This window comes from Hypanus sabinus, chromosome 2, assembly GCF_030144855.1.
Source record: "Hypanus sabinus isolate sHypSab1 chromosome 2, sHypSab1.hap1, whole genome shotgun sequence".
In the NCBI taxonomy this organism is placed as follows: domain Eukaryota; kingdom Metazoa; phylum Chordata; class Chondrichthyes; order Myliobatiformes; family Dasyatidae; genus Hypanus; species Hypanus sabinus.
In genome coordinates, this window is record NC_082707.1 from 38,948,475 (window position 1) to 38,968,553 (window position 20,079).

Here is a 20,079-nt window from a genome sequence, read left to right on the forward strand (position 1 = left end):
ATGTACACCACCTTGTCAAAGGCCTTCTGAAACTCCAGAATGGATTCATTGGTTAGACTACTGCTACCACAACAAGAATACACACCCTTCAAACTCACTGAATCAACTGGGTAGAATGTTACAGAACTATGTTTACTGTACAAGACAAGCTCACATTGCAACAGTCATAGAGTAATTGCTGTCAATGAAACCATCTCGAATTTTGAAATTCTTGCTTCCCAGACAGACGGGTGTTAATGTCCATGGATCTTTTCAAGCTAAAGTTGCCTTTGGCCGACCCAGAAGCAGAGTGATCATAAAATGCTGATGGTGGAATGCAAAAAGCTCATGTTACCAAGGTATTTATGGTGCAGAAACAACCATCCAGTCTAACGTGTCTAAGTCAGTATTCACGCACACCAAGACATGAATGGAATTTGAAGCTGATGCAAATCCATTCCATACTTTATCATGGTATTCCTGTTGGTTAGATTGAAAACAAGACCAACATCAAATTGTAATAACCTTCATGTAGAATGTGCTCAGATTCAAAATCTGCTTTATTATCATTGGCCTATGACGTGAAATTTGTTGTCTCATGTCGGCGGTAAAGTGCTAAGGCATACACATCTATAAATTAAATAAATATTACAAAAGCACTGAAGAATGTAGTAATCTTCATGGATTGACTGATTGCTCAGAAATCTGATGATGAAGAGGAAAAGGAATTCCTGGATCATTGAGTGCCATTCTTCAGTCACCAGTACCTCCTCCCAGTGTTCGTAACGAGAAGTGGGCATGTCCCCAATGGTAGGCTTCCTTTATGATAGATTCTCCATCTTAAAGCGCTGCGATAGTGGAGAAGGTTGTGCCCATGAGAGTGGAGTGAGTCTGTAACCCTTAGGAACCTTTTGTGATCCTATGCATTGGAGGCTAATTCCAGTCTATGATGCACTAGTCATAATACTCTCCACTATACATTTATAGAAATTTGTAAGCTTTAGAAACATACTAAACCTCCTCAAACTCCTAAAAAAAATAAGAGTCGCTGAATGAAATTTTGACAGGTCTCTACTGTTCTTTTCAATATCTCTTGCAATGGGAGTTCCCTTTATTAATTAAATTTTAGAAGCAGTGGGCAATTCTGGTAAAGCCAGTATCAAGCATTCCTAATTGTACTTGAGAAATCAGATGGCTAGCCAGCTTTTTGAACCATCCCAGTTCTTCTGGCAAAGATACTTCAGTATTGCACATTAAACAGGTTCAAATTTGGTTAAAGTATTTGTTTCAGCTATGGCTAGCGGGAAATGTGACTTCCTGGTGAAGTAGTTCATGGAATTATCAGAGAATAATTATTCATTGCCAGATCAATCAAAATTAATTGGACTAGAATTGGCAATTAATGTTAAAGTGCCCTTGTTTGCTACTGGCTTCTCAATAAAAGTAAAATATATTTGGAAAAATGCAGTGGACTGGTCATTGATGAAGCACTTGAAGGCAATTGTACCTGGGGCATAAAGAATAGGGTGAATCTCTCATTGTGAAATAGTTTAGCTTTCAAATGGCCTTCCATATAGGTTATTAACCAAAATTAAAATACACACAATTGAGGTTAATTTATTGTGAATTAAAGATTAGTAGATGGGTAAAAATACAAAACTAAGAATAAGCAGGTCATTTTTGGTTGGGAGGCTATGACTAGAGGGATGTGTATGTACATCAGTGATTTCACTGATGAGGTCAGGATGCAGATTAACTGATGATACAAAGCTTGGTGACAGTACGGACTCTGAAGAGGTTGCAGGAAAGTTTCAGTGGCACTCATCCACTTTGGTCGGAAAAATAAAAAATCTAATGAGAAAATGCAAGTCCACAATCCCTTATCCGAAATTCTGAAATCCAAAAAGCTCTGAAAACCATAGTTTTTAAATCGCCAACAGCTGACATCACTCAGGTGTCACATGGCAGCACCAGCAGAGGCCGCCAGACGTCAGTTGTGGCTCAACACTCGTACTGGTTACACATGCATTTGCTGTTCGCTGATATTTTGTGTTCACTGTTGACTTTTGTGTTTAATTTCACTGTGAAAATGTCAAAAAGAACTGCAGATACCACTATGGGTAACAATGAGAAAAAGAAAAGGAATTATCTATCATTATCAAAATCACAGAAAGTGGAGGTATTGCAGAAGCTTGATCATGGTGTGTCTGTGCGGCGTCTTACTGAAGAACATGGTGTCGGAACTACCACTGTATATGATTTAAAGAAACAGAAAGATAAGTTACTGAAGTTTTATAGTGACAGTGACATTCCATATTTATTCCAAAAAGTCATTTACCATGTGTCTGATTGGGTTCGTTTGAAGCTGTATCTTTTTATGTTTTATTGAATGTTTTTGTTGGAAATAAATTTTTTTCTTGTCATTATTCCCTAAACAATACAGTATAAACAGCTATTTACATAGCATTTACATTGTATTAGGTATTATAATTAATCTAGAGATGATTTAAACTATATGGGAGGATGTGCGTAGGTCCAGAGCTCCACCGGATCTTAAAGTCCACCGCACTGATATAGGTTAAATAAGGGACTTGAGCATACGTGTTTTTTGGTATCCGCGGGGGATCCCGGAACCAATAAGGAGGGATTCTGAAATCTGAAAAATTCTGAATTCCAAAATGCAACTGGCCCCAAGGATTTCAGATAAGGGATTGTAGACCTATATCAGTGTTAAAAGGGTTCTGTGTATGTTTGTAGACGAGTCAAGTACAGGAAGAATAATGAAGTCAAATGATATGTTGGCTTTATTCCAAAATAATTTCAGTACAGGAGTAGAACATGCCCCACTTATACAGCGAACTTCTTAAACACCAACTGTAGCACTGTATATCATTCTTGTCTCCTTATTTCAAATGAGGGAGAGCTCTGAAGGTTCACCAGCTTCATTCCTGGGGTGGTGGGTATCTCATATGAGGAGAAATTAAACAAACTAGCTCTTTTTGCTCTTGAAGTTAGATCAACAAGGTGGAAGCTGATTGAAGAGTACAAGAGGAGCTTGACAGGGCAGATACAAGATACAGTGCTGATGCAGAGCTAAGAGCCACTGTCTCAAAATAAAGGCTGGACCACAGCAATTAAAATAAATGGACTAACAGCAATTAAAATAAATGTCATGCCACAGCAGGTAAAGATTCTTTAGAATTTGGTACGCAAGGGGCTGTGGACACTCATTCATGGATATATTCATCACAGCATGATTAGATTTTTTGATATCAATGGAATTAAGGCATATGGGGTATAGTGGGGATTTATCCCTCCAGACCTCATCTTGGGTCTAAAATTGCTCTGTAATTTTATCCTAAAGGGACTTCAATGCCTCTTCTCTTGAGATATGTGAGGCTCTGGACCCTTTACAGCAGAAGCAGCTATCAATCCTCCCCAGATCCACCCTATCTAGTGCTTTCAACATTCAATAGGTTTCAAAGAGATCCCCACCCCTGCATTCTTCTAAATTCCAGTGACTACAGGCTCAAAGCTCATATGTTAATGCCCTCACTCTTGCAATCATCCTCCTGAACCTCCTTGGGACTCTCATTAATGACAACACATCCTTTCATATATATGAGGCCCAAAACTGTTCACAATATTCCAAGTGCAGCCTGAATAATGTCTTTAAAGGTTCAGCATTATCTCCTTGCTTTTATATTCTATTCCCTTTGAAATAAAGGCCAACATTGTGTTTGCCTCCTTTACCATAGACTCAACCTCAATCTGGGAGTCTTGCACGAGGACTCCCAAGTCCTTCTGCACCTCTAATGTTTGAAGCTTCTCCCCATTTAGCTAATAGTCCACACTATTGTTCCTCTTACCAAACTGCATTATCATACATTTCCCAAAACTGTAATCCATCTGCCACTTTTTTGCCTATTCTTCCAATTTGTCTAAGTCCTGCTACAACTGCATTTCTTCCTCAGCACTGCCTACCCTTCAACCCATCTTTGTATCATCCGCAAACTTTGCCACAAAGCTATCAATTCCATGATTCAAATCATTGAAAAGTGAGGAACACCACTCGTTACCAGAAAAGGTCACCTTTTATTCCCACTCACTGCCACCCGCCTCCTGCATGTCAGTCATTCCTCTATCCATGCCAGTATCTTTCCTGTAACACCATAGGACTTTATCTTGTTAAACAGTCACATGTGTAGCATCTTATCAAACGCCTTCTGAAAATCCAAGTAGATGACATCCACATAAGTAATGAAGGCAAGGCTTCTTTTTAAACCTCTGATGTCTGAATGTTATGAGAAAAATCTAAAACCTGCACTCTTATACCCTGTGAAGCTCAGAATATCGCCTCCGAATGCACCTCGGAGTGTTTTCCTTTCTACATCTGAAGCGAGAAGCTTTCTGAATGAGAACTTCCTTACTGCTACGGATTCTCATCTCTAATAAATGAGTGATTTTGATCGTGCAAGATGGTTTTTGTTTCTAAAACCAGATTTTGTTTCTGGCTATTGGTGTAGGTTTACTCTATATTTTATACTCTAATTAAAAGTTTTTTTTTGACATACTAATCTTTTTATTTTACTTACTTCAACCACTGTATTTTATCTTTGGTCATTATTATTAATCTTTCAAAGGTGAATTTTTTTTTTACTAAGATGGCGGTTTCTTCTCTAAAATATTTTCGGCTTTTTTTCGATTTCGCCATTTTTTTTTCTCTCGTCTTCTTCCTATAATGCATTTCTTATCACAGTTTAAATTTTTTTTGGTTTGTTTGGGTATTAACCCAATTTATAAGTTACTAGTGATTATATTCTTTTTGGGTTTTTTTTACTATCAATTATATTAAGAAGTTTGGTTTTAGTATAGTGATTATTATTTCTTTAGAGTTTGGGTGGATCTTTTTTTTATCCTTTATATGCGGAGTTGTTGTCTGCTGATATGGGGGTGGAGTTAGTTTCATCTGTCCTTTTTCCCAGCCTTTTCCTGGCTGGGGTGGTCTTTTTTCCTCCTGGGTGGGGGGTGGGGTTTTTTTTTCTAAATCTTATGTTCCTTACATCAGTTTGTTTTAGTTTCTTCATTTGGGCTGATTTTAAACTACTAAAATGTCCGTGATGTCGTCACTTCCGGGTCCACCCCTTATTTTTGTTCCTCTTCCAGGTGCATGAGTTCATAATTTGGTTAACCCTTTATATACCAAAGGGTTGCTTTCAGAAATATGGCTCAGACCATTAATTTTGCCTCTTGGAATACTAATGGCTTAAACCATCCGATTAAACGGAAAAAGATTTTTAAAGTATTCCAAAGACTTATCGCTCATATTATTTTTGTACAAGAAACTCATGTGAGGAGTTTTTTAGTACCATTCGAATTCGAATGCTAAAGTAAAGGGAGTTTCAATTTTTATTGACTCCTCTATTGCATTTGTCCAACACGATATCTTTTCGGATCCGAATGGTAGATTTTTGTTAATTACTGGCCTACTTTTGAACAAAAAGCTTGCTATGGTTAATGTTTATGCTTCAAATGTGGATTGTCCTGATTTTTTTAAGTCCTTATTTACTTCTCTACCTAATCTAAATGAATATAGTTAATAATGGGTGGTGACTTTAATTGTTGTTTAAATCCTTTGTTGGACAAATCTATATCTACTCAGACTTTACCTAATAAGTCGGCCACTTGTATTAACTCTTTTTTGACTGATAATGGAATTTTTGATATTTGGAGATTTCGGCATCCTAACGACAAAGAGTTTTCATTTTTCTCACATGTTTACCATTCCTACTTGAGAATTGATTATTTTTTTATTGACTCTTGTTTTATTCCATCGGTAATTGGTTGTAATTATGATATTATAGCCAACTCTGACCATGCTCCATTAAAACTTTCTATTAAATTTATGGATACAGCTTCTAGTGCTAGACAATGGCGATTTGATTCTACCTTACTGCAAGATCCGGATTTTATTAAATTTATGCAGGAACAGATTGATTTCTTCTTTTCAACTAATTCCACAGATGATATTTCTCGTGGTACACTTTGGGACACTTTTAAAGCATATATACATGGACAGATTATCTCCTACTCTGTTTGTGTGAGAAAACGCATTAAGAAGGAAACTCATTTATTGGTTGATAAAATTAAAGAGATTGACAAGAAATATTCGATTACTCCAAGTAAGGAGCTTTACAAACAAAGGGTTGAACTTCAAACAGAACATAGTTTATTACTTACATCTTCGATTGAAAATCAATTAATGAAAACCAGATCTGATTTTTCTATACATAGTGATAAATCGGGTAAACTGTTAGCTAGTCAATTGAAGAATGCTTTGGTTAAACATCAAATTACTAAGATCCGTCAGCAGAATGGGGATCTGACAGTTAACCATGATGAGATAAACAAATCATTTCAAGATTTTTATACCTCCCTGTATCATTCCACATTCCCTCATGATCATAATACCATGTGTGATTTTCTTGGGAAATTGAATTTTCCAAAATTATCATCAGATGATCTTTCAATATTAGAAACTCCTATTACAGATGCAGAAATTAAAGGGGTTATTTCCTCTATGAATTCTGGGAAAGCACCAGGTCCAGATGGGTATACAGTAGAATTTTTTAAATGTTTTTCTGCTACTCTTTCTCCTTGGTTATGCACGGTTTTTGAAGAAGCAATTAGATTGGGCAATCTGCCACTATCTTTTTATAGAGCTTCCATTTCTTTAATATTGAAGAAAGATAAAGACCCTACTGATTGTGCATCCTATAGACCAATACCTTTATTGAATGTAGATTCCAAGATCTTTTCCAAGCTACTGGCATCCAGGCTGGGGAAGGTATTACCCCAAATTATTTCAGAAGATCAAACTGGCTTTATTAAAAATCGCTATTCTTTTTTCAATGTTAGGAGATTATTGAATATTGTTTATACTCCTTCACATAGCACTTCAGAATGTGTCATTTCATTAGATGCAGAGAAAGCATTTGATAGAATTGAATGGCCATACTTACTTAATGTGCTTGAGAAGTTTAATTTTAGTCCAACATTCATTTTCTGGATTAAACTGATATATCATACTCCAGTAGCTTCTGTGCTTACTAACAATCAAAGTTCTCCCTTTTTTCGTTTATTTCGGGGTACTAGACAAGGCTGTCCTCTTAGTCCATTATTATTTGATATTGCTTTAGAACCCTTGGCAATTGCTATCAGAGACTCACAGAACATTTTTGGCATTAATCGTGGGACAGATATACATAAGCTATCATTATATCAGATGATTTAGTATTATTTATTTCTGATCCTGAGAAATCCATTCCTGCAGTTATATCATTGTTGGCTCAATTTAGTGAATTTTCCGGGTATAAATTAAATCTTAATAAGAGTGAATTGTTTCCTTTAAATAGACAGGTTCCAATTTATGGAAATTTACCTTTTAAATTAGTTAATGACTCTTATTTACTTAGGGATTAAGATCACAAAAAACTATAAGGATTTATTTAAGGTTAATTTTTTACCCTTAATCGATCAGATTAAATGTTTGTTTACTAAGTGGTCACCAGTATCTTTATCTCTGATAGGTCAGATTAATGCTATTAAGATGGTTATTTTACCTAAGTTTTTATATATATTTCAAGCTGTACCAATTTTTATTCCGAAATTTTTTTTGCTAATGTTGATTCAAAAATTTCCTCATATATATGGCAGAATAAAAATCCTAGATTAGGTAAAAAATATTTACAGAGGGCAAGGAAGGAAGGTGGATTGGCATTGCCTAATTTTAGATTTTATTATTGGGCAGTTAATATCCGATATTTGATATGTTGGTTAAAGGATTGGGATTTATCTTTTAGCCCTCATTGGGTGAACCTGGAAATTAAATCTGTACAAGGATTTGCATTGAGTTCTATTTTAGGGACTTCTCTTCCCTTTGCTCTTTCTAAATTGCCGAAACGAATTGACAACCCGATAGTTAAACATACTTTATGTATATGGTTTCAATTTCAGATATTTTTTGAGTTGACTCAGTTTGTTTTAAATATTCCTATTGTATCCAATTGCTTTTTTTATCCTATTATAGACCAAGCTTATTCAGCTTGGAAGACTAAAGGATTTCTACAATTTTCCGATTTATTTTTGGATAATTGTTTTATGTCTTTTGAACAATTATCTAATAAATATAATTTGCCTAGTTTTCATTTTTTTAGATATTTACAGATTAGGAATTTCTTAAATTCTGTACTTCCTAGTTTTCCAAATTTTGTGTCTTCAGATATTTTGGAGAATTTGTTTCAACTAAATCCTTCTCAGAAAGGGCTAATATCAAAACTTTACAATATAATTATGAAGATACATTCAGAGCCCTTCTATAAGATTAAAAATGATTGGGAAAGAGAACTTAACCTTACTATCCCTATTGAGAATTGGGATAAAATTCTTCAATTAGTTAATACATCATCTATATGTGCTAAGCATTCATTAATACAATTTAAGGTTGTGCATAGGGCTCATATGTCCAAGGATAAATTGGCTCATTTTTATTCCTATATAAATCCTATTTGTGATAGATGTCATTCTGAGATAGCGTCTTTAACTCATATGTTCTGGTCGTGTCCGCTTTTGAAAAAATATTAAAAAGCCATTTTTGATATTATTTCTACAGTATTGAACATTGATTTACAACCTCATCCTATTACTGCAATTTTTGGTTTACCAATGATGGACTCACTCCATTTATCCTCTTCCGCTTGTCGAATGATTGTATTTCTTACATTAATGGCTAGAAGATGTATTTTGTTGAATTGGAAAGAAATTAATCCTCCTACCATATTTCATTGGTTTTCTCAAACTATGTTATGTCTAAATTTAGAAAAAAATTAGAAGTGTTGTAATTGATACTTCTATTAAATTTGAAAAGATATGGAGACCATTTATTCAATATTTTCATATGATGTAATATGACTCTGTTCCAAGCCTATTTGTTTTTCCAGTTTTGATTTTATATATGTTGAGAGGATCGGAGTTGACGACACTGATGATTTTTTATTTTTGTGAGATATTATAAACAGCCCTTTTTTCCCCATTTTTTTCTTTTTCTCTTTTCTCTTTTTTTTGTTTTTTTTCTTTATTAGTTATTAGATTATTAGATTAGTTTTTTATGCATAATTTTTTTCTTTTTTCTGTTCTTTTTTAATATATATTATGATATACCTAGGTTTGCCTTGTTTATTTGTAAGTTGTATCGCCCAGGATTTGGGAATACTCATTTATACTGTAACCATTGCTTATGTATTCTTTCATGTTCAGTTGAAATGTGTACATTTGTAATCCCATTATCTATGTATCAATTTTATTTTGTTGATATTAATAATAATAATAAAAAGATTGAAAAAAGAAAGAAAGAAAAGATGATATCCACAGCCTCTCCTTTGTCCACCCTGCTTGCTACTTTCTCGAAGAACTCGAACAGATTTGTCAGACAAGGTTTCCCTTTACAGAAACCATCCTGTGTCTTCCACGGTGAACACAAATGCCAAGTACCCATTAAGTTCATCTGCTATTTCTTTGTCTGCCATTACTACCTCACCAGCATCAATTTCCAGAGGTCTAATATCAGCTCTCACCTCCCTTTTACTCTTTATATAACTAAAAAAACTTTTGGTATCCTGCTTTATATTATTGGCTAGTTTGCCCTCATCTTTTTTAGTTGCCTTTTGTTGGACTTTAAAAGCTTCCCAATCATCCATCTTCTACTTGCACAACTTTTACTTGGCTTTTATGCAGTCCTTAACTTTCCTTGTCGGCAACGGTTGCCTACCCCTGCCATTTGGTAACTTCTTCTTATGTGTGATATCTTTTCTGTGCCTTGTGAACTTTTCCCAGAAATTTCAGCCATCTCTGCTCCACTGTGATCCCTGTCAGTATCCTCCTCGAATCCACCTGGGCAAGCTCCTCTCTCATGCCTCTTTAATTCCTTTTTTTCCCATTGAGATACAGACATATGTGACTTAAGTCTCTCCCTCTCAAATTGCAGTATGAATTCAATCATATTATGATCACTGCCTCCTTTGTGTTCCTTTGTATTAAGCTCCCTAATAAGATCTGTGTTATTACACAACACCCAGTCTAAGATAGTCTTTCCCCGAATAAGCACAAGCACAATCTGCTCAAAAAAAACCATCTCATAGGCATTCAACAAATTACCTCTCTTGCAATACGACACCAACCTAATTTCCCAATCCCTTTGCACATTGAAGCCCCCGATTACAATTGTGTCATTACCCTTATTACATGCCTTTTCCAGCAACCTTTACAATCTCAGCCCCACAGCTTATCTACTATTTGGAGACCTATATATGATTCCCATAATGGTTTTTTTTTTACCCTTGTAGTTTCTTAACCCCAACCACAAAGATTCAACATTCTCTGACCCTACGTCACCTCTTTCTAAAGATGTAATTCCATCTCTTAACAACAGAGCCACACACCGCTTATGCCTTTCTGTCTGTCCTTACAATACAAAGTACAGTATGATGTTAAGCTCCCAATTGTGGTCTTCTTTCAGCCACGGCTAAGTGATGCCCACAATGTCATACCAACTAATCTCTAATTGCACCAGAAGTTTGTTCACCATATTCCAAATGCTACACACATATAAATACAACACCTTCAGTCCTACTTTCTTTGCCCTGTTTGCAACTGTACCTAATCATTAGCTGGTCCTTCCTTAACTTCATGATATACCCATCATTCTCAGCTCTATCACCCTGGTTCCCATCCCCCTGCCATATTAGATTAAACCACTCCCAACAGTTCTAGTAAATCTGCCCACAAGAACATTGGTATCCCTTGGATTCAAGCGCAACTTGTCCCTTTTGTACAAGTCCCACCTGCTCCAGAAAAGGTCCCAATTATCCAAAAATCTGAATCCCTGCCCCCGCTCCAATTCTTCAGCCACACATTTATCTGCCACCTCAATCTATTCCTATCCTCACTGTCACGTGGAACAGGCAGTAATCATCAGATAATTTTATACTGTGCTGTAAACAATGTAAAAATGACTAATGACTAATGGAAATTGTGGTTTTAATATGGAAGGTTGCAGGACAATCAGATTCTGCAGTGAACACACCCTTTATATCTAGCACGTAAAGGAAAATTTTGCAAGGGGAAGTAAATAAAAATAAGCAAATTAAGTACTTTGTGTGGAGATTAAAGTATGAATCCTAATATGGTCAGGTGAATTAGCATTCTGTTTGACTTTAAATGTTTAACATAGGATCAATCTTGTCTTAAATAAAATAAAGTGGAAAATCAAATAACAACACATTTAGAACATCTACAATTAAATATTAAGGTCATTGAACCATGCTAAATGTGTTATGCATAAACTTTAACAAAGCAAAATAATTCATTTGATAGAAAATGTGTGTAATCAGTAACAGTAACATCAGAAAATGAATTGTACATGCCTATGCTGAAGATGTAATAACAGCTGCAGTACAAGTTTTTACAAGTATTGGTGCAGATTCCTTCACAGTTTACCATGTAGGGTACACATGCATCAATATCTGAAGAAGATCAAATTAACACATTACTGAAACAAATACAAAACTCATTGGAAAACTCAGCCAGTCAAACAGCAGCAGCTGTGGAAAGCGAAACCGGTTAAATAAGACTGAGAAAAATTAAGACAGATTAGGTGATTAGGTGAGCGGGAGTATTCCCCATGATTGTGGGAAATGATTCCACCACTCACTTCCATGTTCCATCAGTCCCTACTCCCTATTCAGTAAGGCTAGCATGAACTAGTGACCTAGACAAATTTCAAAGTTTGTTATCAAAGTACATACATCAAAGTACAACTCTGAGATTCTTTTTCACGTGGGCATTCATAGTAAATCCAAGAAACTCAATAGAATCAATGAAAGATAACATCCTACAGGAAGGACAGACAGCTAATTCTGAAATGAAAATATTCCTGTTGCATCAGAAATTTAGAGTAAGTTTTTAAAGAGAAAAGTTTGTTTTGAAAGCAACCAGATTGAACAGTTCAATCAGAAATTCTATCAGAAAGTTATTTCCAAATCATTGATTTCAGAGAAAGCGATGGATTAATCAAAGTCATTGCTGAAGCCAAGATTGCAACTGTACACAAAATATGTGTTGATGCAGGCTCGATGGCAGCTTGATGTGCTTGTTGCACATTCATTGACAGCTGGGAGAAAATGTCCATTATTTCATAAAGCTGGACAATGCCAAATTTCATTACAGTTTTAATATGACGTCATATAGTATATTAATTTACTCTTTCTAACAATAGCTTTATTGATGTGCTCTTCCTTTAAAATACGAACTTGCTTTTATGAAACTTGAAATATATGCTTGACATTTCTTCCTGGAATTGATTTGCCACAATAGCTTTAAAGAATTCTGAAGTGACATCATCCCTTCCAAGAAAAAGAAAATGAATATCCTGACAACCATTATGCAGATAAATATTGCAAGTGTATGCCTGCAGATTGTGTCAGCAAATCAAACCACTAGGTAGAATATTTTGCCAAGAAATACTGATATACACTCAAGGAATTTATACATCCGATTTTACTTATGCTGTGGCAGGGAGAATAGGACAGAGAAGAGGAGTGATTTTGACAAAAGGATTACAGGAGTGGTTTGAAACCCGTCTTGCCAGACGTGATCGGATGCCAGCAGTGAGATGGGGACTAGGAATTTGGATGGCAGTGCTGTGGATAGGGGAGGAGGGTATATGGAAGGTATTGGGGCAAGCCAAATGGCCAGGCCTAGGTTATTATCAGGTTTGGTTGTGGACCTGAATCACAACAGGGTAAAAGATTGTTGTGGGATCAGGAGCAAGATCAAAGGGCATTGGGATTGTGCGGTTGAAGCAAAGCAAACAATGACCATTAGATCCATGATAAACAGTTGATTCATTTGGGAGGAATACTTGCCTGTCACTAAAAATTAGCTCTTTGCATCTGGACCAATTTTTGTCCAAATTTCCCTGTAGTGCTCTAAAAGGATTGTTAAATACCCACTGAACTGACCCAACAATGGTAAGTAACTAGGCTACAAAGCAACTTGTGTACAGAAAAAAAACAGTCAAAATCCCAGTGGCTCAAATGACCCTGAGAGAAACATTGTGTTTCACTTCCAATGGTGAGAGCAGCATCATGCAGGCAAGTTTCTATTCCACAGTTCTGAATTTATCAGTTATATAGGATCCACATCCTACCAGTACAATAGTTGTCGGCTACTGTGAAGCCAGGCAAACATCTGCACACATAGTTTCCAACCGTGTTGATGCAGAGTTATTGACAATAATGTGTGTTTCTTGCACATTCATCAATGTCTGGAAAGAAACAGCCAATCATTTAGTCACTTGGTCATACATTGTCACATTTCCACCACAGTGTGTCAAATTCTTCCCTATGGTGACTACAAATTTCATTGTTGTCCACCTGCAAAATACCAACAACTTTACAGAGCTTGACTAAGTGGATGGGGTAACAACAACAATAACCTGGGGAAGTTTTGGTCAAGTGAGATCTTTGAAGTGAGACCACCAGAAATCCTTCTGCTTACACCGACAAGATAGACTGAGGCAGTGTGTACTCAAACCAAATGAGTGAGGCCTCTGTAGTTTTTTTCCAAAAAACTCTTGTTCAGTATTTGATATTTCAATAATATTTGATTAATCTCATACAATATTGTTTAAGTATTATTGTTCATTCAAATAATTAAGGGTTATATGTCAAAATACATATGTCATCATTGCATATGTCATCATCACACTACCACTTGATATGTGTGCACCTTGTGTAAAGTAAACAAAGTATACGCGTACCTTTGGACTCCTGTGAGATCGTTGAATTAGGTCAATGTTTTGAAGTTACAAACATATTTTTGAAATTAACTCGAGATGACTTCTGACCTTTTAAAACGGAACAAAATGATCAAACTAACAAAAAAAAGAGTAAAATACCCAGTCTGACACACGCAGCAAGATGGTCAGGTTTTAAGTAAAAAGCAGTGCATCGTATATCCTTCGGAAGGGAAGACTTGATTGAGTTTGTTTATAAAGCCAGAAAACGGAAGAATTCATGGGTTCAAAAAGAGTACTGAAAGTCAGCGTGCATAAAGTTGCATCATCTAAACAAACAGAAACCAAACTGGCCAAAGGAATAGTGTTACCATTGTTGTAGGGTCTCGCATACACCAACCAAATGTAGTTTTACAGAAAAAACTTGCTGAAAATGCTACAATGCAGCAAGTCGAGCAGACAAAAATCAATGGACTGCTCAGAAAAGAGAAAAAGCTAAAAAGTCAAGTAGCAGCTTAAAAAAAGAGCACTAATCTGCACAATATCAATGAAAAACCTGATAACAATGAAAGTGACAGAGGATTGTGTACCCTTAAATTTGCAGTTGGAAATTAACAATAGACAATTAATATAGCTTACACCAGAAGTGAAAGATAAAGTAATTAAAATGGAATTAGACACTGGTTCAGTTGCTTCAGCCATTCCAAAGGGTGAGTTTGAATGGCATTTCGAAGACACCAAATTGAAGCCTGCAGATATTCAACTAAGAGCTTGTCCTGGAGAAAATATAACTCCTGTGGAATGATCTCTGTAACAGCCAAATACATCAACCAACCAACCACATTGAGCTTGTATGGCGTATATGATAAGACAGAAGGACCAGCAGTGTGCGTGTGATTGGCTGAGATAACTACAAATGGCTTGGAGTTCCATCCACTATTTGCATGCCACTTCCCCAGCAATGAAGCAAAATGAAAGCAAATGGCTGGATGATGCCACAGAAGTGTTCAAAGGTGGCATTGGAAAACTCAAACATATCATAGGTAAAATAGTGTTAAATGAAAATGCCGCATCAAAGTTTTGCAAAGCGAATCTGGTTCGTTACACCATCCGGGATAAAGTAGCCAGTGAGCTAGATTGCATGGAGGCTGAAGGAATTCCTTCCAAGGTTGAGTGGATCTATGGACAACACCAATGGTCCCAGTAGCCAAGAAGATTGGGTCTGTCAGGATCTGTGATGATTTTAAGGCTACCATCAACCCAATACTGAAAGCAGAACAATACCCTCCGCCCAGGATAGTGGCTATGTTTGCAAACCTTCCGGAGGAAAACACTTCCAGCGAAGTGTACTTAGCTGAGGCCAACTTGCAGGTGGAAGAAACGTCCAAAGGGTTTCTCACCATAAACAGTCACGAAGGGCTTTATCACTATAATTGGCTTGTTTTTGGAGTGGCATCTGCACTCTGGCAGAAAACTGTGGACCAGGTGCTACAAGGCTGCCCTAGCACTCAGCGTTACACAGTGAGGATAGTTTTAAAGAGGTTAGAAAATTAAGGCTCAGAACATGATGCGATGAGTGTGAGTTCTTTAAACCAAGCATTGCTTACTGTGGTCACACAGTACTGATGCACAAGTATTAAATAGTGTACTAAGGAAATTCAAGCAGTGTTAGATGACCCAAGATCAAAGGGCTTGAACAGGCTGTTTGGCCCACAATGTTGGCCAAAAAACAAATCGAATACGCCCAAACACTAATCTCTCCTACCTACATCATGTCCATATCCCCCTATCTTCTTTACATCCATGTGCCTATCCAAGCATCTCTTTAAAGCCTCTAATGAATTTGCCTCTACCATCATACCAGGCAGCACATTCCAGGCATCCACCACTCTCTGAGTAATAAACTTACCTCACATCCCTTGAACTTACCCCCTCTCACTTTCAATACATACCCTCTGATATTAGACCTTTCAACTTTAGGAAACAGATTCTCCCTGTTTCCTCTGCCTATTCCTCTCATAATCTTGTAAACCACTATCAGATCTCCCTTCAGCCTCCGCTACTCCAGTTAAAATAACCCAAGTTTACCCAGCCTCTGCCATGGTCCCTTCTGGCACCTGGCTATCTTCCTCAGGAATTGGGTCTTAACCACCTCGTTTAGTTCCCAATCATTCCCTGGCTCCAACAACTACAAACACCTGCATCCCATCAGCCAAGTCAGTATAAGAATCCTGTGACCACAACTAGAAGGTGCCAGTTCATTGGTTGACTTGTGTATGGGTAACCTCATTCCATGGGACTGAGGACTGTCAGTTCTAAACCTAACCTTGTTCCTGAATTATCTACTAGAACCAAGATTCTGGGCAAAGACAACCCTTCCCACTCTCGCTACGATGGCAACGCCTCCCAACTCAGCCTCCACGCCTGTGTTCTGCATTTGGGTTCATTCCACTGCCACGTCCTTGCAACAGCCTCTCGTAATGCCACATGCCCTCTAAACCAGGCAAGATCCTGGTAAACCTCTTCTGCACCATCTCCAGAACTTCAAAATCCTTCCTATAGTGGTGTGACCAGAACTGTGTAACTCCAGATCTAGAGTTCTATAAAGTTGCAACATAATTTCTTGACCTCTGAACTCAATACTTCAACTAATAAAAGCAAGCATTCTTTAAGCCTTCCTAACCACCTTAGCTACTTTCAAGGAGCTATGAACTTGGACCCCAACATCTCTCTGCTCAACAACACTGTTAAGGATCTTGCCCTTAGCAGTGCACTATCCCCTTGCTTTTGTCCTAGCAAGGTGCAACATCTCACATTTATTGGGGTTAAACTCCATCTGCCATTTCTCAGCCCATATCTGCAACTGATCTATATTGTGTATTATTTGCCAGTCTTCCACACCATCCAAAACTCCACCAGTCTTGATATCATCTGCAAACTTATCCATCTGCATTTTCATCCAGGTTCCTTATGTACATCACAGTCAGCTGAGGTCCCAGCTCAGTTTGCTGTGGAACACCACTAATGTACAGCTTGAATAGGTCCCTTAAACAACTAACATCTGTCTTCTATGTGCAAGCCATTTCTGAATCTAAACAGCCAATTTGCTGCGGATCCCATTTATCTTAACCTTCTGGATTAACCTCCATTGAGGGACATTGTCATATGTCTTACTTAAATCTATGTAGGCAACATCTGCTGCCCGACCCTCATCAATCTCTCTCGTCACCTTGTCAAATAACTCGATCAAGCTGGTAAGGCATAATGTGCCATGCACAAAGCCATGCTGCCACTCTCTACTTAGACCATGGGTTTCCAAATGCTCATATGTCCTACCTCAAAGAATTTTCTCCAACAATTTCCCGACAACTGACATGAGATTCGTTGGTATATAGTTCCTCAGGGTTTTCCCTTGTTTCCTTCTTAAACAGAGGTGCAACATTAACCATTCGCCAGTCCTCCTGGACATTGCCTGTGGCTAGAGAGGATTTGAAGATACTGGTCAAGGGCCTAGCAATCTTATCTCTTGTCTCCTTCAATAACCTGGGCTAAATCCCATCAGGTTCTCAGGATTTACCCACCTTAGTACTCATTTGGAGCCCCAGCTCTTCCTCCTCCTTGAACTCTAAATGTCCTAATTTATTTATACCCTCAGCACTGATCTCCATATCATTTCCCTTGGTCAATACTGAAGCAGAGCACTCAATAAGTACTGTATCAGGTTTCTACCAAACTCTGCTACTGTGCTCCACCCCTTGAACTCATTACTACGGATCGGGAAGAACTGACAACAAACAAAGCAGTGTGACATGGCTTTCGAAAAGGTAAAGGAACTGGTGATAACAGGCACTGTACTGACAGATTATGATCCACATTTTCCAGTGGCATTTCACCTTATGCTTTGGGTGCAGTCTTGTCACATGTTATGAGTGATGGAAGTGAACACCCCGTAGCCTTTGCATCACTTTCCCTTACCACTGCAGAGAAAAAAATATGCACAGATTGACAGAAAGACCTCGAGTCTGGTTTGGGGTGAAAAACATTTCAACCAGTACTCGTATGGGAGAGGGTTTACCTTCATACTGATCATCAGCCACTAGTGTCCATTTTCAATTCACAGATGTATGTTCCACCAACAGCAGCAACATGAATGCAGAAATGCTCTCTGTTCCTCGGAGGACACAATTCCAAGATCAAATTCAAGAGTATGACTTATCATGGAAATGCTGATATATTGTCCTATTTACCCTCAGCAAAGAAAGTACTAGAAGATTTTACTGAAAAAGTAGATGAGCTTGAGGCTCAGTTGGAAATTGGCAAGTACGATATTGTGGGAATAACAGAGACATGGCTTCAAGCGGACAGGGCCTGGGAAATGAATATTCAAGGATATACATCTTATCGAAAGGACAGACTGACTGGCAGAGGGGGTGGGATGGCTCTGTTGGTGAGGAATGATATTCAGTCCCTTGCAAGGGGGGACATAGAATCAGGGTATGCAGAGTCAGTATGGATAGAACTGAGAAATTCTAAGGGTAGAAAGACCCTAATGGGAGTTATCTACAGGCCCCCAAACAGCAGTCTGGATGTAGGGTGTATGTTGAATGAAAAGTTAAAATTGGCATGTAATGATACAGTTGTCATGGAGGATTTCAACATGCAGGTAGACTGGGAGAATCTGAATGGTACTGGATCCCAATAAAGGGAGTTTGTGGAGTGTCTCCGAGATGGATTCTTAGAACAGCTTGTACTGGAGCCTACCAGGGAGAAGGCAATTCTAGATTTAGTGTTGTGCAATGAACCGGATTTGATCAGGGACCTCAAGCTAAAGGAATCATTAGGAGGTAGTGACCATAATATGATATGTTTTAACCTACAATTTGAGAAGGAGAAGGGAAAATCGGATGTGTCAGTATTACAGATGAACAAAGGGAACTATGGAGCTATGAGGGAGGAGCTGGCCAAAGTTCAATGGAACAATACCCCAGCAGGGAAGACAGTGGAACAAAAATGGCAGGTATTTCTGGGAATAATGCAGAAGGTGCAGGATCAGTTCAATCCAAAGAGGAAGAAAGATCCTAAGGGGAGTAAGGGGCGGCTGTGGCTGATGAGGGAAGTAAAGGGCAGTATAAAAATAAAAGAGAAGAAGTATAACATAGCAAAGATGAGCGGGAAACCGGAGGACCGGGAAGCTTTTAAAGAGCAACAGAAGATAACAAAAAAGGCAATACACCAAGAAAAAATGAGGTACGAAGGTAAACTAGCCAAGAATATAAAGGAGGATAGTAAAAGCTTCTTTAGGTATGTGAATAGCAAAAAAATAGTTAAGACCAAAATTGGGCCATTGAAGACAGAAATGAGTGAATTTATTATGGGGAACAAGGAAATGGCAGATGAGTTGAACAGGTACTTTGGATCTGTCTTCACTAGGGAAGACATAAACAATCTCCCAGATGTAATAGTGGCCAAAGGAACTAGGGTAAAGGATGAACTGAAGGAAATTTATATTAGGCAAGAAACAGTGTTGGATAGACTGTTGAGTCTGAAGGCTGATAAGTCCCCAGGACCTGATGGTCTGCATCCCAGGGTACTTAAAGAGGTGGCTCTAGAAATCATGGATGAATTGGTAATCATTTTCCAATATTCTATAGATTCAGGAACAGTTCCTGCTGACTGGAGGGTGGTTAATTTTGTCCCACTTTTCAAGAAAGGAGGGAGAGAGAAAACAGGGAATTATAGACTGGTTAGCCTGATGTCAGTGGTGGGAAAGATGCTGGAGTCAATTATAAAAGATGAAATTACGACACATTTGGATAGCAGTAGAAGTCAGCATGGATTTATGAGGGGAAAATCATGCTTGACTAATCTTCTGGAGTTTTTTGAGGATGTAACTATGAAAATGGACAAGGGAGAGCCAGTGGATGTAGTGTACCTGGACTTCCAAAAAGCTTTTAATAAAGTCCCACATAGGAGATTAGTGGGCAAAATTAGGGCACATGGTACTGGGGGCAGAGTACTGACATGGATTGAAAATTGGATGGCTGACAGGAAACAAATCGTAGTGATTAACGGGTCCCTTTCAGAATGGCAGGCTGTGACCAATGGGGTACCGCAAGGTTCGGTGCTGGGACTGCAGCTGTTTACAATATACATTAATGATTTAGATAAAGGGATTAAAAGTGATTTAGATAAAGGGATTAAAAGTAACATTAGCAAATTTGCTGATGACACAAAGCTGGGTGGAAGTG